Raw genomic sequence first — 27,276 nt, forward strand, 5'->3', positions numbered from 1 at the left:
GTGAAGCTTTCATCATGTTGGGCAGTCTAGTAAGAAATTTGTGCTTAAACAAGGTAAGATAAATTTTGTGGTCACACGGCGCCATTGAGCCTTGTATACGGCGCTAGATAAACTATCGATACGTTAATCGTTTAAAGAGAACCCGTTGTGTGGTAGTGAAGGTTTTAATTTAAAGTTTCCCCGACGTTATTATACCTTGTTGGAAAGCTGGCCGGTGCCGGGGGGAGGAAAGTATCGGTGGAAACAGCAACGGGGAAATGCTGAGATGGGAGTTTAGGGTGGAAAAACACCCCGTCGATTTTAAAAGTATCAGACTTGTTCTCTGGGGGAGGGAGACAGGGAGAGACAGGGAGAGGGAGAGAAAGAGGGAGAGACAGGGAGAGGGAGAGACAGGGAGAGGGAGAGACAGGGAGAGGGAGAGAAAGAGGGAGGGAGAGAAAGAGGGAGGGAGAGAAAGAGGGAGGGAGAGAAAGAGGGAGGGAGAGAAAGAGGGAGGGAGAGAAAGAGGGAGGGAGAGAAAGAGGGAGGGAGAGAAAGAGGGAGGGAGAGAAAGAGGGAGGGAGAGAGAGAGAGAGAGAGAGGGAGGGGGGGGGGTTGGGTGAAAGAACACTAACCAGGGGTTCAGACCCTGAAGCTACATCAGGTCTGTACAATGTACACACTTGGGGCAGTTTAATGATACAAAAATGACACCGCAGGTAGGAAAAGGGAGAAGAGGACAGAAGAGAGGAGAAAGATATGAAAAGTGTAGTTAGGTGATGGGGGGGGGGGGGGAGGGAAAGGGATTAACCAAATGATAGTAGGGGAGGGGGCAAATGGGGAAATACAGAAAACACTTGAGAATCGAAATGCGGGGGGAATACTAGGTGGAAAGGCATGGAAAGGAACAGGAGTGTAATCATGCGGAAAAGGGAGGGGGGACCAGAGAAAGCAGGGGAAGTTTTGGCTGCGGGCCAGGAACAACCAGACAATAGATGGGAATAGTTCACAAGAAGAGGACAATAGTGAAAGTGATCGTGGCGAAAGGGGCTGAGAAAAGGGCACCAAGAGGATGAGGATGAGTTAAGTGAGAAAAGATCTTAAGGGTTAAGGGAGATAAGAGCGTGATGGAAGGAGGAAACGAAGACATAATGAAGCCAAATTGTTTCGGAAGATGTAGGTTAGGAGGATAATCTTGGAATAGTAGTATGGGATGGAGGGTGGGTAATTGGTGCCATAATTCGTATTATTGGGCGCAGGAAAGGTCTGAGGAGGAGTATTGCGAGAGGAAACAATTGGAAGCACCGAGTCAGAATGGATAACGAGGAATGTTGGATGATTCCGAGAACCTTAGGTAGGATAACGAGATATTCCTTGTATTTAACTTCTGGTATAAGTAGTAGTAAATTGAATCATTCGGATTAGTAATTGAGACAATTTGTGAAAATATTCAAATGAGTTTTATGTAGAATTACAGTAATTACTCAAAAGGTTAAGACACTGGTGTTAACAGAGTGAAAAGGAAGTTGTTAGAACCAAGCAGCAATTGAGAACGTTTAGGAAGGTAACCGCGTGTGTGTAAACAGACGCTCCCTGGAGACAAGGGTACTGCGGGAACTGTCGAGATACAGTACTAGACAATAATGTTAGGTGTTGCTAAGGAAGCGATCTACCGGAATGTTTGAGCTGTAGTAAGCGGTCTGGTACATGGTGGTGATCTTCATGTATCCTATTCACAGGCTAGTACCTAGGGCATGAGCATAAGACATAAGACTTTATCGACTGTCGTAGCTCAGTCGATTAAGGCAGCGTCTGGGATGCTCTCGGACGCAGGTTCGAATCATCGTCACAGCCCTTGTGGATTTGTTCATGAACATAAGAGCCCATTAACAGTTAATGAAGTTAAACCTAGAACACGCAACCTAACATATCTAGAGCAAACGTGAGTCTGACATCACCCTAGTTATAAACACTCATATTTTCTTTCCACGCTCAGGGGGAAGAAAATTCATCATTTTCATAGCAAACATGTATGTTACTCTTGAACTCCAGTGTCATGTCATGAGCTTGGGACATTATAAGAGGTTGTTGATGGCCATGCTGATGGACAACAACATTCAAGATTGAAATGATGAAACTAGGAAAACGAGTGTGTTGATTGGACAGCAAAACTGTTTATTTTGTATTTGACGTAAGCACAGCGGCATTTATGCTGCTGCTATAGAGTATATTTAGGAATACACAGCTTGTGGTCCCATAATCTCCTTACTTCCCCGTTTTGCAGGATAGTTAGCCATACGAGGCACCACAAGTGGCAGTTGGCAAGAGGAGGATTGTTGAAGATGCTGCTGAGGGGGGGGGACAAAGAGGGCAGAGAGGGGGGAGGGGAGGGAAGTGCTCCTCGGACAACTCCTCCACGATGTTTTATTCCTCAAGAAGTAGAGACGTAAAGATCTACACCCGCAGCACGCAGTTCACAGCGCTCCTTTTTCAGGTTGCAAACAGACTACGCCACGCTGACCTTTAGGGTGGATCCGTGCGATGTAGAAGGCTGAGAATATCGACCTTCTGGCCTCGCTGCTTCTCCTTCCCCGTAACCTATCCTACTTCAGGGGTGGGGGAGGGGAGGGGGAGGGGGGTGTTTGAATAGTTGGATTTGGTGGTACTCGAGGGTGGGTGGCTCTGAAAGGATCATTTGTTAGAGCTCGGTGGTATTACGTCCAGTATATTTATATGGTGGGGCTTGAGGCGCGCTCTCGTATATTTCCCCTTCCCTCCGGCACACCTGTCCTCCCTCCCCTCCCTCCACCAGCACTCCGTCTTGCCTTAATACACCCACCAGCGGAGCAGGCACTGCTCCTGTGCCAGGTAAGTTCACTACGGCTTACCATAGCCCGTGCTACTTGGAACTTGTTGAGAGTAGCTGAATCTATAACAACATCCCACCAGGGCGAGTAGGCATCAGTACGTGCTGTTCCCTTTACTGATTCTTCGTAAATATACGGACGTTACATTTATAGTTATTACATGTACAAATCGAGTCTTGACAACGGTAAACATGGTTTAAATTGCAACTTGGTACTTTAAACATGCTACATAATATTCATGCTTAGATAATTTAAAGTTCCACGTAATACCTTATATATATAGGAAATGTACATGTTTATCTCTCAATGTTTGGTAACAGGCTTATTGTTTGTGATGTGTGTCTATGTATGTACTAACACATTGTACTGAACGGGGTGAGAATAGCTTGAGCTACCTCATCCCTTTGTGTGTATTTTACCTCAATAAACTTATTTCAATTTCAATTTCAATTTCAATACCTTATGGTTACCTAGGAGGAGGTATGGAGGAGCCGGTCGGCCGAGCGGACAGCACGCTGGACTTGTGATCCTGTGGCCCTGGGTTCGATCCTGGGCGCCGGCGAGAAACAATGGGCAGAGTTTCTTTCACCCTATGCCCCTGTTACCTAGCAGTAAAATAGGTACCTGGGTGTTAGTCAGCTGTCACGGGCTGCTTCCTGGGGGTGGAGGCCTGGTCGAGGACCGGGCCGCGGGGACACTTAAAAAGCCCCGAAATCATCTTTAAGATAACCTCAAGATAGATCAAACCATATCTAGTTGCAGTTAAGGCAAGACCCGCAGCTCTGAAATCGTCTCAAGATACCTTGCGTTAGTTCCGAGGATTTACGTCTCGGCGATCCGGTCTCCTGGTTGGTGGTCTGGTCGACCAGACTGTTATACGCCGGTGTTCGCAGGGGATTCAGAGGCTAGCCTGACTAAACCTTCCGTTATACACACAAGCTCACATAACAAAGATCACACTTGAACCACATTTAAATTGTCAACAATCCACGTACGTGTGTGTGTGTGTGTGTGTGTGTGTGTGTGTGTGTGTGTGTGTGTGTGTGTGTGTGTGTGTGTGGAGCATTCTTACACGACGTCTCCAGCTTGACAACGGAGTCCGCTGTCCTCAAGACCGGCCGCGTCATCACTGTCTTCAGCGGGAAGCTCTTCCTGTTGAGGGTCTCAGGACCAGCATCTTCCGACCTCGGGCTGACCCTCGGGGTGTTGTATTCTCACAGTCGAGTACCTTAATCTTGTACACGTGCAGCGTATAATTTGGCGAGATAATGCGGAGCTCTTACCAAAGTAGAAGATTTTCCTTGAGATGTAAGTAGCAAGTACGCTGCAATGTTCAGAATTGATCTGGATCTTACCAGGACCCATTTTTATAACAAGCGTGATACAACCCGTTCTCGCACTTTCTTACAGTCAATATTGACATATTAAATAAGTGCATATGTGACATACTAATTTATTGTGAATCGTAATATCGTAATATTGACATTGTCTGCGTATTTGGCTGGATAGGTTAGCTGGTTGGTCATGGTTACTAATGGTCTAATTAGTGACATCTATAATGGAGGAGAGGGAGAGCGAGGTGGAGACACTGACATCTGAGTAGAATCCTTAACTCTCCCTAAGACTGGTCTCTCCCTAAGTCTCTCTTAAGACTTCTTCCTCCTCCCGTAGTTTAAGTAGATATCCAGCGCTGTTCTTGTTCAGGCGATGACATTGTTGTGTGATTATTTTGTTCTGCTGTCCTAGTTATGTCCTTTCATGATCTTCAAATGATTCGGGTTAGATTCGGGTGTTCAAAATGGAACTTGATTAATTAGCGCCTATAAATTATACCCGATGAATCGGGCGGCTGTGATTAATGCGTTAGGCAGCTAGCAACTGCGTCCAACAGCTTGGTTAACAAGACGAGACGTTCAGGGATCGGGCCCCGGGGGACGTTGATCCTCGGAACCAACACAAGGTATACGGAAGGTGTAAGAGACAAGCGATAAACTGGGGGAAATTCTGAAACATACAAAAGTAGTAGTTGAAAGAAACGCGATAAAGGGGAGAGGCGAGGATGTGTGGGAGAAAAAAGTGGGAGGGAGTGGAAAGTCCCGAGCGAGAAAGGTAGAGGGAGGGAGGGAGGGTGTAGCGAGAGGGAGAGTAATAAATGAGGAAGACACGGTGAGCAGCAATCTTGTAAAACTGGCTTTTGGTATCTGCAGTGAGGCGTGCTCATGTATCTGTCAATGGTGGCCGGGACGCAATATGCTGATGGACTCTGCTAGTGCACCATGTTCCTTCTCTCCTCTCAACCCCACCCCTCTCTCTCTCCCTCCCTCCCCCCGCCACCCATCCCTCCCCCCACCACCCATCCCTCCCCCCTCCACCCATCCCTCCACCCATCCCTCCCCCCTCCATCCATCCCTCCATCCATCCACCCATCCCTCCACCCATCCCTCCACCCATCCCTCCCCCCGCCATCCATCCCTCCACCCATCCCTCCCCCCTCCATCCATCCCCATCCATCCACCCATCCCTCCATCCACCCATCCCTCCCCATCCCTCCCCATCCATCCCTCCACCCATCCCTCCCCCCTCCATCCATCCCTCCACCTATCCCCTCTTTCACTCCCTACCTCCTTCCACCCTTCCCCCTCCCCACCCCTTCCATCCCTCCTCCTTCTCTTTTCCCCTCCTTCTCTTTCCCCTTCTCTCTCCCCCTCCATTCTCTATCCCACTCTCTTCTCTTTCATTTTTATTTATTTTTCTCTACCTCTTTCTCTTTACCTCTCTCTACATCTTTCATTCTACATCTCTCTGTTTCTCTCTACCCCTTCTCTACCTCCCTCTCTCTCTTTCTACCCCTCTCTCCCCCCTTTCTCCCCCCTCTCTCCCCCCTCTCTCCCCCCTCTCTCCCCCCTCTCTCCCCCCTCTCTCCCCCCTCTACCCATCTTTCTGCCCCCTCCCCCCTGCACCTTGATGTACGCTACCCCCTACCATGGGAAATGCCCTCCCCCCATCTCCCCCGCCACTCCCTTTCTTGAAGCTTTATGCCCTGCCACTGGCAAACTTCCCTCTCCTCTCCGTCCCCTCTCCACCTTACCCCCTTAATTCATAAACTTTTTCTTGGTTTACCTTCGTTTGGGTGGGAGAGGGGAAGACGTATTTTGCCTTCTCCCAATTTTTTCCCTCTCCTACTATTGACACCCGAGCGTCGTTTCTCGATTTTTTGGGCCGATCATGTCAAAACTTGGCACGCGTATTCCTCGCCACAGTAAGCTCCCATGCTCTTTTTCTTCATTTATATTTTGGGCCTCCTTTTCAAATTAAGAATCTTGAGGTTATCTTGATGATTTTGGGGCTTTTATTGTCCCCGCGGCCCGGTCCTCGACCAGGCCTCCACCCCCAGGGAAGCAGCCCGTGACAGCTGACTAACACTCAGGTACCTATTTTACTGCTAGGTAACAGGGGCTTAAGATGAAAGAAACTCTGCTCATTGTTTCTCCCCGGCGCCCGAGATCGAACCCTGGACCACAGGATCACAAGTCCAGTGTGCTGTCCGCTCGGCCGACCGGCTCCCCTGGTCCGGCTCCAAGAATGTCCTGGGTGGCTGAGCGGACAGAACACTGGACGCGTGATCCTGTGGTCCCGGGTTCGATCCCTGGCGCCGGCGAGAAACGATGGGCAGAGTTTCTTTAACCCTGATGCCCGTTTTACCTAGCAGTAAAATAGCGCGGGGGACACTAAAGCCCCGAAATCATCTAAGATAACCTCAGGATATAACACATCTTCATTAATTACAATTTATCTGAAAGTTCAGAAAACAAAGACCAGTTGCAGGTGAATACATAGCTTGTACGGTATTTTTTTTATTTTTATTACTTAGTTTCATTTGTTCCAGCTGTGTGCCGTCTTATTTGATCCTGTCCACTCTCGCACCTCTATATCAGTCCGATTGCCACTTTATCTTTTTTAAACTTAGTGTAAATAATTGCATTTTTAACTATGGCATCATCTGTATTAGAAAAAGTGTAGGGTGTGTGTGTACTCGCCTATTTGCCTATCTGTGCTTGCGGGGGTTGATCTTTGGCTCTTTGGTCCCGCCTCTCAACCGTCGATCAACTGGTGTACAAATTCCTGAGCCTACTGGGCTCTGTCATATCTACATTTGAAAGTGTGTATGGAGTCAGCCTCCAGCTCATCACTGCCTAATGCATTCCATCCGTTAATTAACAACTCTGACACTGAAGAAGTCCTTTCTAACGTCCCTGTGGCTCATGTGGGTACTCAAGTTTCCACCTGTGTCCCCCTTGTTCGCGTACCACCAGTGTTGAATAGTTTATCCTTGTCTACCCGGTCGATTCCCCTGAGGATTTTGTAGGTTGTGATCATGTCTCCCCTTACTCTTCTGTCTTTCAATGTCGTAAGGTGCATTTCCTGCAGCCTTTCCTCGTAACTCATGCCTCTCAGTTCTGGGACTAGTCTACTGGCATACCTTTGAACTTTTTCCAGCTTCGTCTTGTGCTTGACAAGGTGCGTGTGCGCGTGTGTGCGCGTGTCGAAGGGGGGGGGGGGGTGCTGTGGAGGGAGGCATCTGCTTCGATATGTGTCATTTCTCTTGTCTTGCCGAGTGTGGCTTGTGTGTGAACTATAGTGGACATTGCCTCCAACGGGAAACATGTTTGCTAATGTCCGTCGACGGGTCTACAACACCACCCCCCCCCTCAATCAACCCCCCCCCCCTCAATCAACCCCCCCCCCCCTCAATCAACCCCCCCCCTCAAATCAACCCCCCCCCTCAATCAACCCCCCCCCCCCTGAAGCACCCCCTCAATCAACCCCCCCCCCTGAAGCACCCCCTCAATCAACCCCCCCCCCTGAAGCACCCCCTCAATCAACCCCCCCCCCCTGAAGCACCCCCCTCAATCACCCCCCCCTCCTCAATCACCCCCCCCCCCTCCTCAATCACCCCCCATCATTCACTCCCCCCCCTATCAATCACCCCCTCAGTCACCCCCCTCCCTCAAACTATCTTCTTGTCTTGCTCGCTAACACTTAGGAATTTATTAAATTTTGGGAAATAAGCTGCCGAGGTGCATAAAATGAGCGCCCGTGCTGAAATGTGTTCCATTGTGTCATCTCAAGAGAACACTTTTATTGTATAAGGTTATCACCGCCGGGAAGGTGTCGGATGGCTGTGAGCTTGGCTACATAGACATGTTCATATCTCAGATATTTGTTTTCTTCTTTCTCTTGCACAGTCTGATCAAACCTTCCCCCCCCCCCCCTTTCTCCACAACACTATCTTGGTTCTACAGGATTAGCAGAGATCCTGTATGCATTTCGTAAAGAACAGCTAACCTTCCTCACCTCGTATATAATCCTGGCTCTAGAAGTTAATTTATTAAGAGGCGACTATAGGAGTATACCTGATTTAGCTTTTGAATGTATTCATATTAGGGACGAGGTGAATTTGGAGTTACCTGTGGGGTCAGAAATTGGTGTTGATTCGATGCGTTTGTTGAACCTTTTGCATATCTCGAACGTTGAGAACCCGTTCCATCTGCAAGCGGGAGTAGAAGCGCTCCCTGAACCCCGTCCAGGTTGAGGCATGCGCGAGATGAATGGTAGATGGAGTGTTGTCCTTGAGAAAGGTACAGCCGGAGTGAAAGTTGATGGCTCACGATGTTGGCTCAAGCTGGGGATGACTGGAGAACGTTGACAGCACACTTGCCAGCATGACCACCAGTTTCTCTGAAGTTCTCTGACTCTGAGGACTGCTGAAATAATCGGTTTGTGCATGCATGGAAGGAGGTCATGCCTCCTTCCATGCATGCACAGACCTTCTAGATCAACTGCTTGCGCAGACCTTCTAGATCAACTGTATGCACATACCTTCTAGATCAACTGCATGCACAGACCTTCTAGATCAACTGCATGCACAGACCTTCTAGATCAACTGCATGCACAGACCTTCTAGATCAACTGCATGCACAGACCTTCTAGATCAACTGCATGCACAGACCTTCTAGATCAACTGCATGCACAGACCTAGATCAACTTGCCTCAGGCTGGGCTTGCCCGCGCTGCCACCGATCCCTAAGGCCTATTATTCATTAATGTTAACGTACTCTCATTTCATAATAGGCATTTTCTCGAATATAAATTAATACTATGTGCTAGAAGATGTGAAGTTAGGCTTAGGTGTTGTGTTCAGAATTATTCGTATTAGCAGTGCTTAGATGAAGCATTTAGAGAGGTGCGATTGAAACAGAACGAGAGCAAAGCACTGTTCGAAAAACGTTCGAACGGCATCGGTTGTGAACATATGTGAAGTGGCTTTCATGTATGGACAGGTGGATTACCGGTGGGTGCGTGTGGGGTTGTGGGTTGTGCCCGTGCCAGGTGTGAGGCGCCCCTGTCAGGTGTGAGGCGCCCCTGTCAGGTGTTGTGGTTAGTTACTCGTGGTCATTGACGAAGCATATTTCACTCTTAAGGTTAATCACGCTTATCTTCATACTTGCCCTTGACACTGATTAGGCAAGTCCCGCACGTCATCACCTAAGCTCTCCCTCCCCTTCCTCCTCAATCACCTTTCCTTCCTTTTATCCCCCCTTTCTCGTGTCCTCCCTCCTCTCATGCCTTCCGTTCCTCATTTTCCCATCATCGATCCATAGCTCAAACTTCTCCAGTTCCGTCCCTTTCCAAATGTGCCTTCCCTCATTCGACAGCCCCATTTCTTAACCTTTCTGTAGAAGCAGAAATTGCCTCCCCCTTCCCCTCCCCATTCCAACACTAATGTATCCTGTGCACTACCTGACAAGGGTAATAATCTTCAGTTGTCCGTTATCAGAAATTGGTGTATGTAAATGCCGTGAATTAGTATCAGTAATGGAGGAAGGCGGATCATCTTGGCTATCAGCGGTTCCTGCGTTATGAATCTGGCAGAATTTATAGGGCCAGGTGAGTGTTGATTAGGGCGATCTCAGTTCTTGGGTTGCTGCGGGAGAGGGGAAATTGGCCGTATGTAAAATCCCTTCGTGGTTGGAGTGAATGAAGGCATTATCCCAACCTCCCTCCCCTGGCGTTGCCCAGTGCGCCCTTATGAGCATCAATTACAATCTCCTCCCCCTTCCATCTCCCGAATTGTGTGAGGGGTGGAGCAGAAACGGCTCCCAAATACCCTCCCACCGTGCCTGTTTGCTCGCTCCTAGTTTCTCCGGCTGCTGTAGCATGGGAGGGGGGAAAGTGTAAGCTAATTTTAATCCACTTTTCTAAAATAACTTTTACTTTTCTCCTGCTGGTTTAGCAAAGAGGGGGAAGAAATCAACTTTATTCCCTGTCCTTAAATCTGATTAGTTGAAGGGTGATGTAAATTTCGAGATTTTCACCCTCGTCTTCTTCTCCATCTCATGTCCTTCCATCTTGCTGCTTGACTAGAGGGACAGAGGTATACTCGGGTTTTCCTCTCGTCCAGCGTACCGGGCCGGGCGTATTTCTTAAGAAGAAAAATGGCAGGTATGGAGCCAGTGTGTGAAGCCAAGGGGAAGACTATAGACATTGTGGGGGGCGTTATCATCATTAGTAGTCGCTGGGAGGAAATAGGAAAGGTAAATGAAAACAAAGAGTTTCAGGGGAATACTTTTATGAAGACGCTCATTTATGGCCCTGCTCGGTAGTTGTGTCCAGACAACTGAACCATTGTTGTTGGCTGGCGCGATGTTATGATGTAAATGATGTGCGGAGTAGACTGGCTAGGTTGTGTGTTGTGCAGGGATGGTGGTGATTGTTAAATTTAGCTAATTTAGATTTTAAATTTAGCTACTTTAGATTTAGCTACTCGGAACGAAATGCCCATGTAGCACGGGCTATGGTGAGCCCCGTGCAGTGGCTTTTCTTCACCGTATATCCTGGTGAACATGAGTGCCCTGACCACCAGTAGCTGCTCTATTGTACTGTCCTAACAAAAGTGTACATGTTTAGAGGCAGTTGAGTACATGTCCTGCTGGAAGTACCAGAGCAAAGGGGGTGTGAAGTGCATGTGTGTGGGCCAACAACCTTACTAATAATTACCACCAGACAAACTTCACCTTCCATCCGGACATTAAAAAGGCTGGGAGGGGGGGGGGGGACAAGTTTGAAGAATAGTGTGAACTAAGCCACACACCAGATGATGAGACGACGACGTTTCGGTCCGTCCTGGATCACTATCAAGTCCATTGTATTCATTTGAAGAATAATGAATTCGTGAAAACTACTATAGCTTATTTGCCGCGTCTAGGAATCATTGACTTGTGAAAAATGGTATACTATCTAAACTTTTAAAAGGTTACCTTCAGGTGCTTCCGGGGCTTAGCGTCCCCGCGGCCCGGTCGTCGACCAGGCCTCCAGGGGTTATTAAAATCGTATTATGGAATGTTCAGTAGTTATTATTATGTATTCTTTGCCTAAGGCAGATATCGCAGTACAAGTGGAAGTAAATACTTCAGTGGCAATAAAAGCTCACACTTGTAATTAATAGTTTCATCATGGTAGTTTCCGTCTGGTAGACGGACGTTTTAGCACAGCTGGCATTGCAGCTGCTGGCAAGCATGAGACATTGCAATTTTCAAGGTAGTGACCAACGGCTTCCTTCTTGAGGTTATCTTGGGATGATTTCGGGGCTTTTTAGTGTCCCCGCGGCCCGGTCCTCGACCAGGCCTCCACCCCCAGGAAGCAGCCCGTGACAGCTGGCTAACACCCAGGTACCTATTTTGCTGCTAGGTAACAGGGGCATAGAGTGAAAGAAATTCTGCCCATTGTTTCTCGCCGGCGCACGGGATCGAACCCGGGACCACAGGATCACAAGTCCAGTGTGCTGTCCGCTCGGCCGACCGGCTCCCAGTAAAGTAGGGTGGCAGGTTTGAAGGTTTCTGCAATTACGTACTCACATTGGTACGTGTCGTTAGTGCGATTACGAACTGTTAAAGGGAACAAATGTCACATCACCTCGTGAGAACGAACTGGGACCCAGACGCGCAACAACGGAATTAACCGATCTTTTCAAGGAAAACGACTCAATTCATGTTAGTACCCTCACGGGGGTTTCTAGTCGTAGTTGTGGTAGTTTTCTTTTTCCCGCGCATGTCCTCACCTAATTGTGTTTGCGGGGGTTGAGCTCTGGCTCTTTGGTCCCGTCTCTCAACTGTCAATTAACAGGTGTACAGGTTCCTGAGCCTACTGGGCTCTTATCATATCTACATTTGAAACTGTATGGAGTCAGCCTCCACCACATCACTGCCTAATGCATTCCATTTATTAACTACTGTGACACTGAAAAAGTTCTTTCTAACGTCTCTGTGGCTCATGTGGGTGTCCGTCCCTTGATCCTGCACCTCTTGTGCACCAGTGTCTCAAGATGCTACCAGTTACTACTAGCTGACTTAACATGCTTGATACCTGTCAGTACTGAAGAGGGACAAATAAGGTTTTCTATTACCACCAAAAACGCGGAACAATGACTATAAATTGGATGAGTTTAGATTCAGAAAAGTCCCGGGTAAAGACTGGTTTTGAAATAAAGTACCTGATTTATGGACTATAATAATATCAGTACAGTATAATTATTTTTACTTAAAAATATTCAGAACATGCTACATTGATTGTTTTTTTTATTACGTACAGGTGCATATTTAATGGAGCCAGGTACTCGTATGCAAAGCGTTTCGGCCATTACCGAGTTACAGGATAAACAGGGGAGTCTTGTATTACTTGTCAGGAAGGTAGCAACAGCCAGGCAACAGCCTGGTGGACCAAACTCTCACAAGTCGAGCCTGGCCTCGGGCCGGGCTTGGGGAGTAGAAGAACTCCCAGAACCCCATCAACCAGGTATCAAGGTTAGATATGTGTATGAGTGAGTTAGGGGAGGGGGGCATAAATAGGCTTGGCCTCTCATGGACCATTAGGCCTTATGCAATGTAGCAAGAATTTGGAGAGAGGGAGAACTATCATGAGAAAGCGCTAAGCCATTACGACTATATAGCACTTGGAAGGAGTCAGGATAAGGATTTGGGATGGGACGGGGGGAGGGGGGGGGGTGGAAAATGGTGCCTAACGTCTTGGACGGTCGGGTATTGAACGCCGACCTGCACCAAGCAAGGCCGTCGCTCTACCATCCAGGCCATGTAGCAAGAATTTGGAGCAAACGTGTACTTCAGTTACATAGTACATGTACATATATATAATAGTTTGCAACGTGAAGGTTGTATTTGGAAGCCTCTAGATGAATACTAATATTCAAATTTTAATAAGACTCTCCCTCTCCAATAAGCATAAGAATCATGAGAATATAAGAGAATATTCATAGCTTCCTATAAATGAGTCAATTAACTAGCATTATTGAATACCTAAGTTAACCACAGGTTATTGAAATGCTGCAGGGAGAGAGCGGATAAGATCAAGACGTTGCTCCTTCCTTGTATGGAAGGGGAATAGTGTGTGTGTGTAATTACCTAAGTGTTGTTACAGGATGAGAGCTACGCTCGTGGTGCCCCCTCCCCGCTCAGCTCGTTGTCGCCGTGTGGGGGCTTGGTGGGCGGCTGCCGGAGTGTGATGCTCCTTGGGACAGTCCTGTCCTTTTCTAGCCTTGTGCTCCTGCTGCCGTCCTCTCCAATTCTGCTGGGCATCTTTTCCTTTTCCTTCTGTTTCGTTTTTCTCCCCCCTCTTCTCCTATCTGCTTGCCGTTTCCTGCCGACCTTTTGCTCGTTCTGGTTCTTCCCTTGGACTTCTTCTATTTTGACGCCCGGGTGCTTGAGGAGGCATACTCTTGCACCCGTAGAACTGCAGTACCCGACGTCGAGAGCGAGGGGAACCTTTTATTGTCAATCCCCACTTCGTCACTGAACCCGATCTCGACGGACTGTCGGTTTCTTAAGGTGGCGTTTGTGGGGCGTATACTCACGACGCACCCCTAGGAGGCCCCGACAAGATCGGCGATAGCTTCTTGTTGGGTGTCCTGCCTCTAATTGTGGCTCCATGGTGGGTGTGGGGGCACATTCGTGAGTGAATTCTTCTTTCGTCAAGATGATTACCCCTGCTTCGGCTTCTTCTGGTTTACCTTCTCAGGCTCGTGGGGTGGGCGACCAAGCCCCCGAGTCGGTCCGTATTGGAAGACCGGGCTCTGTAGCCTCCGCTGCATTGGGCCCCGACCTTGCTCCTCCTTTGGCCTCTCTGACTCCTTCCCCTGGCTCCCCTCCCTCCTCTGTGGTTGGGTCGAGCCCCAAGCCCCCAGTGGTGACTACCTCGTCCCCTGGCGCGGCTCCTTCTCTCGTTGTTACTACTGCGCCTTTTAACCCCTCTCTCTCTGGGGGTTCTCACCGCCGTTCTCGTCACGGCCGCCCTCGCTCGATTCCTTCCAGTTCTGCTACCTATCAAGCCTTGTTTGGTCCCGCTTCGTGGGCCAAATATTTTGATCTCCTCCCTCTTGATTCTGCGCCTCCTGACGATTTCTCCCTTCATCGACATCTCATTGATTCCGTGGATGCCTCCATTACTTTTAACCCCACTCGTCTCGGTACGCGTGTCGTTGCTGCTCCTTCTCAGGATGCTGCTTCCCGCTTGGCTGCCTTATCCTGCCTTGGCGAGACCCCCGTTCGGGTCTCGAAGAACGTCCAGTTGAATGCCAGTGTTGGCACTATTTTGCTCCCGCCCCATGTTGCGACCGGTGTTCGGGACCTACGCGACTGCCACGACGATATTCGACATATCCTCGCTGCCCAGGGCCATTCTATTCTCCAGGTGGACACGTTTACTCGTCCCCCTCGTGGTAGTCGCCGTCAACCCCTCCGGGTTGTGAAGATTACCTTTGATGGTAGGACCCTTCCACCCTCTGTCATTCTTGCTGGTGCCAGGTGCTCTGTCCAGGAGTACATTCCTTCTCCTCGGCTCTGCAACAAGTGCTGGAGGTTTGGGCATGGTGCCCTCCGCTGCTCCGGGACTGTCTCTCTCTGTCCTTTGTGTGGTGGCGAAGGTCACTCTAAGTCGGAGTGCGCTTCTCCCCAGGCTCGTTGCCTCAACTGCGGTGAGGCCCATCCTACCTTCTCCCGTGCGTGTGTCCATTACAAGCTTGAGGCAGCCGTCCTCAACTTGAAGCACCGGGAGCGTTTATCTTTTCCTGAGGCGAGGCGCCAGGTTCGCCGGCTCCCGCCTTATGCTAATATCTCTTATGCTCGCGTGTTGCGCTCTTCCTCTCCTCGTCCTTCCCGCCTTCCTCAGACTCACAACCGTTTCCAGGCCTTGGACCCTGATGCGCCCACTGCCCCCTCCTCTGTCCCTTTGGGTTCTCTCCCGAAGGATCCTCCTCCTGGTCCTCTGTCTGGGGTTCCCCTTCCTTCTACCCGGTCTGTCGTGTCTTCTGTGTCTCCTTCCTCGTCCCCCTCCGATCCTCCTTCCCATCCTCTTCCTCCATCTATCGGCTCTCCCCGCCGCCTGTCGGTGCGGGCGGATGTCCATCGCTCTCCTAACGGCCGTCGTGTGTGCTCTCGTTCGGCTTCTCCTGTTGAGACACTGGAATCCGTTGCCCGGTACGTAGTTGCTGGGACACCGGTCCCTTTAAGTCAGAAGCGTAAGCCTGGCTCCTCTCCTTCCTCTTCCCCGGCGGGTAAGAAGGCTTCGCTTTCTTCCTCAGCTCCTCCTTCTGGCTCTGTTGCTCCTTCCACTCCCGTTTCAGTGCTTGCGCCCCCTGTTCCTGCTATGGAGGTTTCTTTGGCCCCTGCTTCCCTTTCGGTTGCTGCTCTTGCTGGGGTGCTCTCCTCTCTTTCTACTCCCCCTCTTCCTGCTGCTGTCCTTGACTGCTCCTCTCCGTTGTCTCCTCCTCCTCCTCCTCCTCCTCCTCCGGACCCTGCCCGCCCACCTCTGATCTGTTCTCCCGTTTCCTTCCCTCCGTCTTTGCTCAGTTTACCCATGCCCCCTAACCCTGACTTTGCTGACCCTGATCCCGACCCTGATATTCTTTAACGTGCTCTGTTGGTCTTTCGCCTTTGTTTCTTCCTTGTTCTCTGTTTTTGTCCTTTCTCTTCTCGTCGTTGTCCATTCTTCAATGGAACGTTCGAGGTTATTACGCCAATTTCCTCGAACTCCAACTTCTGGTTTCGCGGTTTTCGCCCCTTTGTGTCTGTCTCCAGGAGCCGATGCTTGGTGCTCGTCCTGGTCGTTTTCGTGGCTATTCCTTTCTCTCCCCCCCCCCAGCCATTGCTGGGGCTTCTAATTCTTCTGCTCTCTTGATTCGGGCTGATGTTCCCTTTGTTCCTTTACTTTTTCCTTCGCCTCTCCATTGTTCTGCTGCTCGTATCTTTGTGGGGAAATGGTACACAGTTTGTTCCATTTATCTCCCCCCGAGTGTCCCGCTCTCTCTTCCTGATTTGAAACACCTCCTAGACTCCTTGCCGGAGCCTGTGCTCCTGCTGGGTGACTTCAATTGTCGTCATTCTCTTTGGGGTGACGTTCTGACGAATACCCGGGGTCGCCTCCTTGAGCCGTTTCTCCTCTCTTCTTCCCTGTCTCTTCTGAATTCTGGTGAGCCCACTCATTTGGACTCTCGAACTCGCACCCTTTCTTGTCTTGATCTTTCTCTCTGCTCTTCTTCTCTTTACTTAGATTTCACATGGCAGGTTCTTGATGACCTCCATGGAAGTGATCATTTCCCCATCCTTGTTTCCTTTTTCTCTTTTCGCCCTTCCCTCTCTTTCCCTAGATGGCAGTTTGCTAAGGCGGACTGGACCCTGTTTTCCCTCAGTGCTACTCTCTCTGACCTCTCCCTTCTGCCCCTCTCTCGCGCTCTCCTCCTTTTTCATGACACTGTCTTCGACGCTGCCCTCCGCTCTATTCCTCGCTCTTCCTCTCGGGGTCCACGGAAGTGCGTTCCCTGGTGGAATGCGGACTGTGCTCGGGCTGTCCGCTGTAAGCGTGCAGCCTGGAAGAAGCACCGCCGTAGGCAGACGACCGATTCTTTTCTTTTCTTTCGGAAAGCGAGTGCGGTGGCCCGTAGGGCCATCCGTACGGCTAAACGTGAATGTTGGGCTTCTTATGTCTCGACAATTACGTCCGAAACCCCTCTGGCCCAGATCTGGAAGCGTATCCGCAAGATAGCGGGTAAGTTCGTTCCCGATGTTTCACCGGTCCTTCACCTCCATGATACTCTTGTGGCGGACCCGTTGCAGGTCGCTTCCGAACTGGGTTCCCACTTTTCTTCTGTTAGCTCTGGTCTTCATCTTCCCCAATCTTTCCTTCGTAAACCTGTCCTTGAGTCTCGTCCTTTAGATTTCTGCACTCATCTTCAGCTTCCCTATAATGATCCCTTCTCTCTCTCTGAACTTCGTTCTGCCCTGGCCCTCTGCGGTTCTACGGCGGCGGGCTCCGATGGTATTCATTATGAGATGCTTCGCCATCTCCCTCCGAGCACGTCTCAGTATTTACTGAGTCTGTATAATCGGATCTGGGAGTCGTCGTCAGTCCCTGAGGACTGGCTCGATGCCGTTGTCCTCCCTGTTCGCAAACCAGGGTCTCTGGGTACTTCCCCTAAGGACTTTCGCCCTATTGCTCTCACAAGTTGTGTCTGCAAACTCTTTGAACGTATGGTTAACGTTCGTCTGATGTGGTTCCTGGAACACCATCACCTCCTCTCCCCTTCTCAATTTGGTTTCCGCAAGTGCCGCAGCACGACAGATGTCCTGGTGAACTTGGAGGTCTATATACGTACTGCTTTTGCTGCGAAGACCTCCGTTGTTGCCGTCCTTTTTGACCTAGAAAAGGCTTACGACACCACTTGGCGTTATCATATCCTATCTCAACTTCATTCTTTTGGCCTTCGTGGTCATCTCCCTCTCTTTCTCCGCAGCTTCCTCTCTCGTCGTTCCTTTCGGGTGCGCCTTGGTACCGCTCTCTCTCCCCCTTTTCAGCAATACGAAGGTGTGCCCCAGGGTAGTGTTCTGAGCACTACTCTTTTTCTGGTTGCCCTCAATGGTCTTCTTTCCTCTCTTCCTTCTGGTGTCTTCTCCGCTCTCTATGTCGATGATCTTACCCTTTGTTGTCAGGGTGATGATTCGCCTCTCCTTCAACGCCGGCTTCAACTTGCGATTGATGCCGTGTCGTCTTGGGCCACAGGTCATGGCTTCAAGTTCTCTACTTCTAAGACTTGTGCCATGACTTTTACGCGGAAACGGGTTGTTCTTCGTCCCTCTTTGTCACTTTATGGTCATCCCCTTGAATACAAAGATTCCGCGAAGCTTTTAGGGTTATTCCTTGACACTCGTTTGTCTTGGTCTCCCCATATCTCTTACCTCCGTGTTGAGTGCTCTAAGTCCCTTACCCTCCTTCGGGTCTTGTCCCATACTTCTTGGGGGGCAGATAGGCGCACTCTCCTTGCTTTACATTCCTCTCTCGTCCTGTCTAAGCTCGATTATGGTTGCCCTGCTTACTCGTCTGCTTCTCCTTCTACTCTTCGCCGTCTTGATGCTTTGCACCATACTGGGTTGCGCCTCAGTTCTGGTGCCTTTCGTTCGACTCCCGTCCTTAGCTTGTATGTTGACACTGGCTTCCTGTCTCTCCAGGACCGCCGTGATCGCTACTGTCTTCGGTATCTTGCGCGGTCCTTGCAACATCCTTCCTCTCGTCTCTGTCGTGCTTTAACTTTTACCCCTCCTGCGGTTCCTGTTCCTCTTCACCACCTCCCTCTTTCTGTCCGGTTATCTCGCCTGCAGGATTCTCTTTCCGTTCGTATTTCTGATGTTTCTCCTCGTGTTGTTCCTTCTTTGCCCCCGTGGAGGGTCCCTCTTCCGCGGTTTTGTACATCCTTGACTCGCATCACTAAAGCTTTTACCCCTCCTACAGTTCTCAAACGCCTTTTCCTCGAGCACTTTTCTTCTCACTCCCGCTCCGTTTCTGTCTTCACCGATGGGTCTAAGTCAGCGGACGGTGTTGGCTACTCTGTTGTTTTTCCTGATCGCACTTATATGTGTCGCTTGCCTCCGGAGACTAGCATCTTTACAGCGGAACTTTATGCTATTCTCTATGCTCTTCGTCTCCTACTTTCTCGTTGTCAGTCTTCCTTTGTAGTTGTTGTTGACTCTCGTAGTGCCCTCATGGCTCTCGGGTCCTTTAATCCAGTTCATCCAGTGGTTGTCGAGATCCAGCATTGGCTGTTTCTCGTTCATAGTAAATTTAAGTCGGTTGAGTTTTGTTGGGTTCCCAGCCATATTGGTGTGTCTTTAAATGAGCGTGCGGATGCTGCCGCCAAGGAAGCTGTCCGCTCTTGTCCCATCTCTCGTAAGGGCATTCCGTATTCCGACTTTTACCCGGTTATCCATTCCTCAGTCCTTACCCGTTGGCAGGCTTCTTGGTTGTCTGTTACTGGTAACAAGCTACGTACTCTTAAATGTTGTGTTTCCTCGTGGCAGTCCTCCTTCCACCGTAACCGGCGGTGGGAAACAGCTCTGGCGAGGTTGCGTATTGGCCATACTCGCTTAACCCATGGTCACTTGATGGAGCGCCGCCCTGCTCCTTATTGTCCTAGTTGCATTGTCCCTCTTACGGTCGTGCATGTCCTTCTTGAATGTCCTGACTTCCAGGACGAGCGTATGTCTTGCTTTCCGACCGCCCCTCGCGGTCACCTGTCCCTCGATAGAATTCTTGGTGACTCGGATACTTTTGATATCGTTCGCCTTATGCGTTTTTGTTCTCGTATTGGCATCCTTGGTGATATTTAGCGCCCTCTGATTATTTTGCGTATTTGATGGTGCTACATAGCCTTCCCGGTTTGGTGCCTTCTTTTGATAATTACTTACTTACTTACGCTCGTGGTGTCCCGTCTTCCCAACACTCTTTGTCGTGTGTGTGTGTGTGTGTGTGTGTGTGTGTGTGTGTGTGTGTGTGTGTGTGTGTGTGTGTGTGTGTGTGTACTCAATTATGCTTGCGGGGGTTGAGCTCTGGCTCTTTGGTCCCGCCTCAACGGTCAATCAACTAGTGTACAGGTTCCTGAGCCTACTGGGCTCTATATAGTGTGTGTGTGTGTGTGTGTGTATAGAGGGGGTAGGTGGGAAGTACCCAGTTGTGGTGCGTGTCCCTCCCGACGTTTACTATGGCTACACTTTTGTTTTATTCACAGAGCGTTGACACAGGAAGTTTGTTCCTCCCCCCCCCCCTCCTCCCCCCGTCCATATTCTGCCTCGGTGCTGTGAAACCACTCCTTGGGTCGGGTGGCATTTTTCATGCAGACACAGTAGTATGTTGCGTGTACTCTTCTTTTGATCTGTATTACACACTCGCACCAACTCAGTATTTAAGGTTATTTGTACTTGAGGACGCTTTTGAGTTTTTTGTAAATGAGGATTTCATGGACTGTAGAATTTGTTTTACAAAAAAACATTTTAGGTTCGCGTCAGTAGCATATGAACGATGATGGCGGGTGATTGCAGTTTGTGTCGTCGTCGTCGTGGTGACTGGCCTTTTACATTGCTTTTTCGTTTCCGGTGACGGTGTACTGCGGTTCTCCTTCACTGGTGTCTTAGGGGGCACCGACCTCCCGCTCCCGCCGTCACTCTCAACTTCCTGTTCTTGTGAACAGCTTGGGTGTGTTGCCGTTTGACAGCGTGCTTGAAGAAATTAAGAATAAATGTTTTATGCTACATGAGAATAGTGGTTAAATATTGGAACCCCAGACGTCCTTTATTTGTTTAATCCCAAATTGTGAAGTTTTAAAAGGGACAATCCCAGATGCATGTGTGGGGTAACATTTAAAGTGTTGATAAAGAAGGAATATAATAGATAACTCTTGCTTTCTTTTAAGTTTTCCAGGGTGACTTTGAGAATAGGTGAGTGCGCGCGTTCAATGTTGTGACCATCTGAAACATTGAGATTGTATACACTAGTCAAAAACAAGCGGGGAGAGAGGCTAAACAAAAACACAGTTGCCGGGGGTACACCTGACAAAAGGATGGACGGGGACATTTATTCCTGATTTATATATTGTGTTTAGGCTGAGTAAATACCAGGAGAGTGCATGTTACTTGGAAAATACTATGGCTTTCCCGTCACATAAACACCCAAAACTTCCTTGTCTGCAGTTACCGTCCACACACACTGTTAGTGTGTGTGGCCTCGTGGGCACGCGACTGGTCTCTGCTGCTCCTGACATGGCCCCCCAACCACTTGTGGGAGGCCATGGCAGACGTTAATAAAGTGGTTTAAAGAGTTTCGGCCAAGTTGCAGGTCTGCGTTCGATCCCCGATGATGGTCCAGATGCTTGGGCACCATTCCATCTCTCCGGCTTACCCCTGATCCTTGTCTTAATATCCCTTCCAAATGCTATAGAGCCTAACTTGGAAGGGATAGCTCTGTATCGCGCTCTCCTGTATTTTTATTATTATTTAAATATACAAGAGTTCTTACATTCTTGTACAGCCACTAGCACGCATAGCGTTTCAGGCAAGTCTTTAATCCTAATATTCCCTGGAATACGACCCTGCCAAATCGTTTAACAACCAGGTACCCATTTTACTGTTGGGTAAACAGAGGCTACAGTTAAGGATTGGCGCCCAGTCAATCCTCCCCGGCCAGGATACGAACCCAGGACAAAGGGCTCGCGAAACGTCAGGCGAGCCTCTACACCATGGGGACTGCTTAATTAGTGTAAATAATTATTAATGTAACGACTCGTCTGCCTTTCCGTGTTCCCCAATTTTACTCTTATTTTATTACTATATTTAGTCACATTGCATGCTAAGCGTGCATGATCTAGGATCAATAATCATTCCAAATTTGATTATGTGCGACGTGTTGTCATAACTTTCTTTCTCAAACTGCTGTGATGTCACACATCCCATGGAAGATGGCGCTCATAAATGGATTATATAATATAATATAATAATAATAATAATAATAATAATAATAATAATAATAATAATAATATGGGTACCACCTCTGGTGCAATTGTATGGACCCATAGCCTTGGAGAATGGAATACAGAGCATTCAGAGAAAAACTTGCCATTTAACTTGACACATTAACTTTAATTTCGAAGTTCGAATCGAGGTTGCTAAATTGTAAAGTCTGGATGAGGTTAGGCGAGTGAGTGTGTGAAGAGTGTGAAGAACTTGGACGTTGACCTTGTTTTTCTGTCAAACTAAATTACTTCCTTGTAAGAGAACTTGAACTTGAAACGGATTTTATTTAAATAACACTTAAGATTATTTAATTTAATATTTTATTTAAAGGGGAGGTTCCCAGCAGTTGGTGTGTGACAGAGGCCACATCTTCATCACTGCAACCATCTTCATCACTGCAACCAGCCTCATCACTGTAATCTTTTTTACCATCTTCCACGCCTTCCCCTCCCCCCCTTCTTCCATGCCACTATTCCCCCCCCCTCCCTCTCTCCTCCTCGCCACCCCCCCCCCCACTCATTTTCTTCCTCTGTTTATCCGTATTTTAGTATTTACAAAGGCTACAGGGGGGAGAGGGGTGGTATTTTTGTTCTTATGAATATTTATAATACAGAATTTGTATTGATTTGTGAGTTACGTTAGGGATATATATATATATATATATATATATATATATATATATATATATATATATATATATATATATATATATATAATACATTATATATATATATACATTATATATATATATACATTATATATATATATACATTATATATATAATACATTACTACCGGGGCAAACATATTTTATTCATACTTAAATAGAGAGGAAATAACTGCGACATAAATGAACACAAGAGTTAAGTGAATATGGCATGAATGATCACATTGCTTGCCTGTTACATTTATATGGAAATTTAAAGAACGACTATATTGGTAATTGAGATCATTCGGTGTTGTGAGACAGCTGTCGATGCTGAAGAATGCTTTTATATAAGAATGCCAACACTGGGTGTTGAGTTTGACCCACAGCCGCGGGTGTAGTGGGCCGGCTACTACACCCGTTCCTCGACAACACCAGTAATAATAAAATGTATGAACATTTCCCCATACAGCTCTGACTACTTTTATTGCGCTAAGTAAAGAGTGTGCTTCTTAGGTCTAAGCCCGATTTCCCTTACACCCGCCGCCACCCTCCTCGACTCCACCACCTTCCTCGACTCCTCCACCTTCCTCGACTCCTCCACCTTCCTCGACTCCTCCACCTTCCTCGACTCCTCCACCTTCCTCGACTCCTCCACCGCGTCGCAGCCCTCCACCGCGTCGCAGCCCTCCACCGCGACACAGCCCTCCACCGCGACACAGCCCTCCACCGCGACACAGCCCTCCACCGCGACACAGCCCTCCACCGCGACACAGCCCTCCACCGCGACACAGCCCTCCACCATTCTTCCCTATCGACACGACGTCGCTCGATCACGTTATCCACCTGCCACCTCTCGACATTGATGAATAGCTTTCAAGAAATTTTTGCCGACTTTGCTGGGTGTGGTTACTGGAGCAAGCCACCTTGACGGGCTTCTGTACACTCTTGTGTTAGTATTGTACGCTCTCAAGATAACCTCAAGAGTGAGGTCAGAGTGGGGTTTGCGACTTTAAATTATATTACTTCTAAAGGTCACGTAACTCAAGACGTGATTAATCCGTGATCTGGATCGCTTTTATCAACAGTTCCAGTGCCCAAACCCCCGTCCCATCCCAAATCCTTATCCTGACCCCTTCCCTGTGCTATATAGTCGTAATGGCTTGGCGCTTTCCCCGGATAATTCTCTCACCAGTGCCCAAATTGTGTCGTTCAGGTAGGATTAAACCAGCCCATCCTCCTCAAGTCAAAGTACTCTTAGTAACAGTGTGGTCGAGAGTACAAGTATGTCGTGATGGACCATCAAAAAGTAGACCTCTGGTATTGCATTTGGACAAACCGGAAAAGCTTTTATATTTGTTGCTAATAAAACCTAACCTAAGCATCCTAGGCCTAATGCAAGCTATCTTAGGCCTAATATAGTACATGTATGTACTATACTAGGCCTAGGAATATTTAAGTTTGGTTTTAGCTTTATTTTGTCCTGGCTATAAAAAATAGTACAAAAAGTGGCTTACTGGTGCTCCAAATAATTCCATAATGTGTAACATCATCACAAGCTGACTTAGTTGCTCCTTAAATTAGTGGCCTGATCAAATCCTGATCAAATTGATCCTTTCAAATTAGTGGTCTTTAAAGAGGCCTGGTCGACAACCGGGCCGCGGGGACGCTAAGCCCCGAAAACACCACCTCAAGGTGGCCTCCAATGGCAGCCAACGAGATTGCATATTTAAGTATTCTTTACTAATATAATATTTTTCATTAATGTAACAATGACATTGTTCAAGAACAAGAGGTGGACAAAGGTAATAAGGAAGCCACAGAGTTGACAACACCTCATACGTCAACTACAGTATTTGACCTGAGTTAGGTCTTTGTTTAGATCTGAGGATGAGCGGCGGTGCCAAATAATTTTTTTTTTATCTTTAAGAAAATACAATATAAATCATATATACATAAGTTTTACAAGGCAATACTACATTATAATTCTCATTGAACAAGTATTTCATTATCATAGAACAAATAAATTAGTCATTTTTTGTATAATATTATAAATAATAGTACCAAGAACACTAATATATTATTTATGCAATTGAACGCGATTTATCGGCCATAAAAACAATAACAATTTTCCCTTGCGACGGGTTCATGGAATACTGAACATCTAAATTTTATAAAGTTGTTCTTGTCCCTGGATTGCATGGGGTTGAAATTAAAATGTTGTATGCCGCAATTTTGCATTATACAACCGTTGGGAGGTGAAGTGGACACAAGTTCCCCAGAGTTCTCAGTTGGTACATATAATTTACCATTTTTCTGTTGATTTTGTTTTTAAATTGCTTCTTGAATTGTTTTTAAATTGCTGAGGAGGGGCGTGTGGAGGCATGGCAGCGGGATAAGTGTGTTGCTGTGCGTTTCCTGCCTTCCTCTCTACCTTCCTGGAGTTAACCTGGAGAGGGTTCCTAGAGTTCCTCTACTTCCTGAGTACGGCATGGAGCCTGGCTTGACTTGGGATAACTTGATCCAATAGACTGTTGCTTCCAGCGACCCTCCAGGCCTACATACCCACTACAGCCCGGTTGGTCCGGCACCTCTTACAAGAACTCTTCTAATTGAAGTAGTTTACCTCTCTGTTCGGGCAATATTTCCTGTGCTTGGTGGGATTTGATACTACTACTACTACTACTACTACAGGTGCAGCGTACACACGACTGTAAAGTTACCGCCCAGCTGGATTGGCGGCAACTGTGGAGCAAGATTAGAAGCTGTGTAACTTGATAATATTAGCCCAAGCATATACTTTATATATTTGGGCAGCCAATTCTAGCACTTGCCTGGGCAGTTTCCCATTGAATGTTTGTAAGTGCTATGTTTATTTTCCCCCAGTCTATCCTCTCATTATTAAAATGTAATTTATAGAATAACACCTCTCGCTTGATCAGTTGTTGACCTATTATGAGTATTGCTGTTAGTTTGCACGTGTGTCTGTGTATATAGTCTGTGTATAGTGTCTGTATTCCCTCTTATGCCAGCACTCCTGAGTGGAGCACAGAGCATTTACATATTGAACACCTGCTTGTTCATTTGAGGGTTAACTGTTTGTTCAGCAAGGATTGTTGTGACTGTGTACAGATGCTACAGCACTTGATGAGAGGTTGTTGTAGTAGTAATAACGGCGTGTTATGCCGGGTGGGTGGGTGGGTGGCGGAGCAGGAGCGGCGGAGGTGGCGGCAGTGTGGGAGGGGAATGGGGGCTGCTGGGGTGAGAGAGAGAGGAGCGGTGAGGTGTGTGTGCGTCGCACTCGCTGCGTCTCTCCCGCCCGCGCCGCACACACACACACCACCCCTCCTCTCACCACCAGGCAACCCTCACGCCTAACGCCCACCACCAAAACATCATCAACCAACTCCTCCAGGAGCACCAGTTCGCGCCACTCACTAGTGACGTCATATACGCCGGCTTGAGTAAGTTCTCCCCCCCTTGTGCGTCGTGATCCTCCTCCAACAGTGTGGTGTCTCGCGGTAGTAACATTGCGCAGGTATGCGGTAGTGTGGCGCATGTTTACTGCCGCTCGTTTGATCAACTGCCACCCACCGTGACATGGCACCACCCCCCCCCCCACCCTAGCTCTCCCCTCCCCCACTCCTTCAGGACAAACCAGAACACCTGTTGATATACCCAGCTCACCTGATTGTGGCAGTTGAATTATATTTTGATACGCAAGTAAGCATCTGCCACCACTACACGTGTTGAACACTAGAAGTCGTGTTACGGTTAGGCCAGAGCCTACATGCCTTCCCATAATAAGGATTCAGTTTCAGTGATTTTATTATATTAGTGAAATACGCAAATGAAACTGTTTGATAGCGTTGCATCGCTAAAATTGGAAAAGCTTTGAGTGAAATTGTGTTTGTAATGGTACATAGTGGCGTGGTGTGTACTACAGCGGCGTGGAAGTGAGCCGTGAGAGTGAAGCAGTGTGCGGTGTGGTAGTTCCTGCTGGTGCTTCAGTATAGATGGACAAGCTGACGGTGGTGTCGCCGCTTGTGGTAGTCATTATAAGTTGCCAGAGAATTTAAGGTGGCCGGGGTGGTGGTGGGTGAAGGGGCTGGTTGATCAGATACGTGCTGTGGTAAGGAAGGGAGCGTGGGGAGAGGGGGAAGGATAAAGAGAAGGGAGGGTTTTGAGTGGGGGGGAGAGGGGGGGGGATATGGAGGTGGGGCGGCGAGGGTGAATGGATAGGAGCGTTGGAGGATGGAGGTCGCACATCCTCCTGACTCACCCAATAATCGAATGCCATGATTTGGTAACTTTGTATTTTTGTTGTACATTTGGCATGTTATTAAGGCGTTGAAAGGATCCAGTCAGACGTCAGTGGCCTCATTTGGTTCCGTTCGTGGCGCAGATTTTTGTTTTCAATTTGAAGACAAGTTATCTTGGATTGTCCTCGAACTCCGGAGGTCGTTTCTGGCAGTCGTGTCTCAACGGCTGAGTCAGGGGAGTGCGGCGGCCGACGCTGGGATCCACCACCCTCAGCGGCGGCCTCGTGGGGAACTGCGGGAGGGGTGAGGGGGGGGGGTTGTGCTAGGGGAGTGGTGGTGGGTTGTTGTTCAGGTGAGGTCTGGGAAAAGGGGACCCAAGGGAATTAGCCTTGTGTCCCTTTATGTTCTCCCTCTCCTTCCACTCCCTGCCCCTCCCTGGTTGTCGTGGCTACCATGTCTAGTTGCGGCCTGGTGGTGTCTCCTCAATCTCACACCTTTGAAACACAAATTGTTTTGTTTTGAGTCTATAAATTTATAAATTGTACATATAAAGTGATTGCGAATACTAGATACCTAACGCTAGACAGTGGGGAGCCGAGCGTTCTGTAACTGGGCGATCACCAG

At 48.3% G+C, this 27,276-nt stretch overlaps 1 protein-coding gene across 19 annotated transcripts in view; it reads left to right on the forward strand.

The window, feature by feature from the left end:
* The window catches only part of heph (polypyrimidine tract-binding protein 1 heph), a 378,342-nt gene that overhangs the window by 104,057 nt on the left and 247,009 nt on the right, over positions 1-27,276 (forward strand). The window contains exon 1 of one of the 19 annotated variants that reach the window (XM_069330006.1): positions 25,717-25,854. The exons of the other annotated variants lie outside the window; for them this stretch is intronic. The gene's annotated coding sequence lies outside the window, so the exon portion shown is untranslated. Of the gene's footprint in view, positions 1-25,716; positions 25,855-27,276 lie in introns of those variants that run through there. 19 annotated transcript variants of the gene reach the window in all.

The sequence above is a fragment of the Procambarus clarkii genome, chromosome 23, assembly GCF_040958095.1.
Source record: "Procambarus clarkii isolate CNS0578487 chromosome 23, FALCON_Pclarkii_2.0, whole genome shotgun sequence".
NCBI classification, from domain to species: domain Eukaryota; kingdom Metazoa; phylum Arthropoda; class Malacostraca; order Decapoda; family Cambaridae; genus Procambarus; species Procambarus clarkii.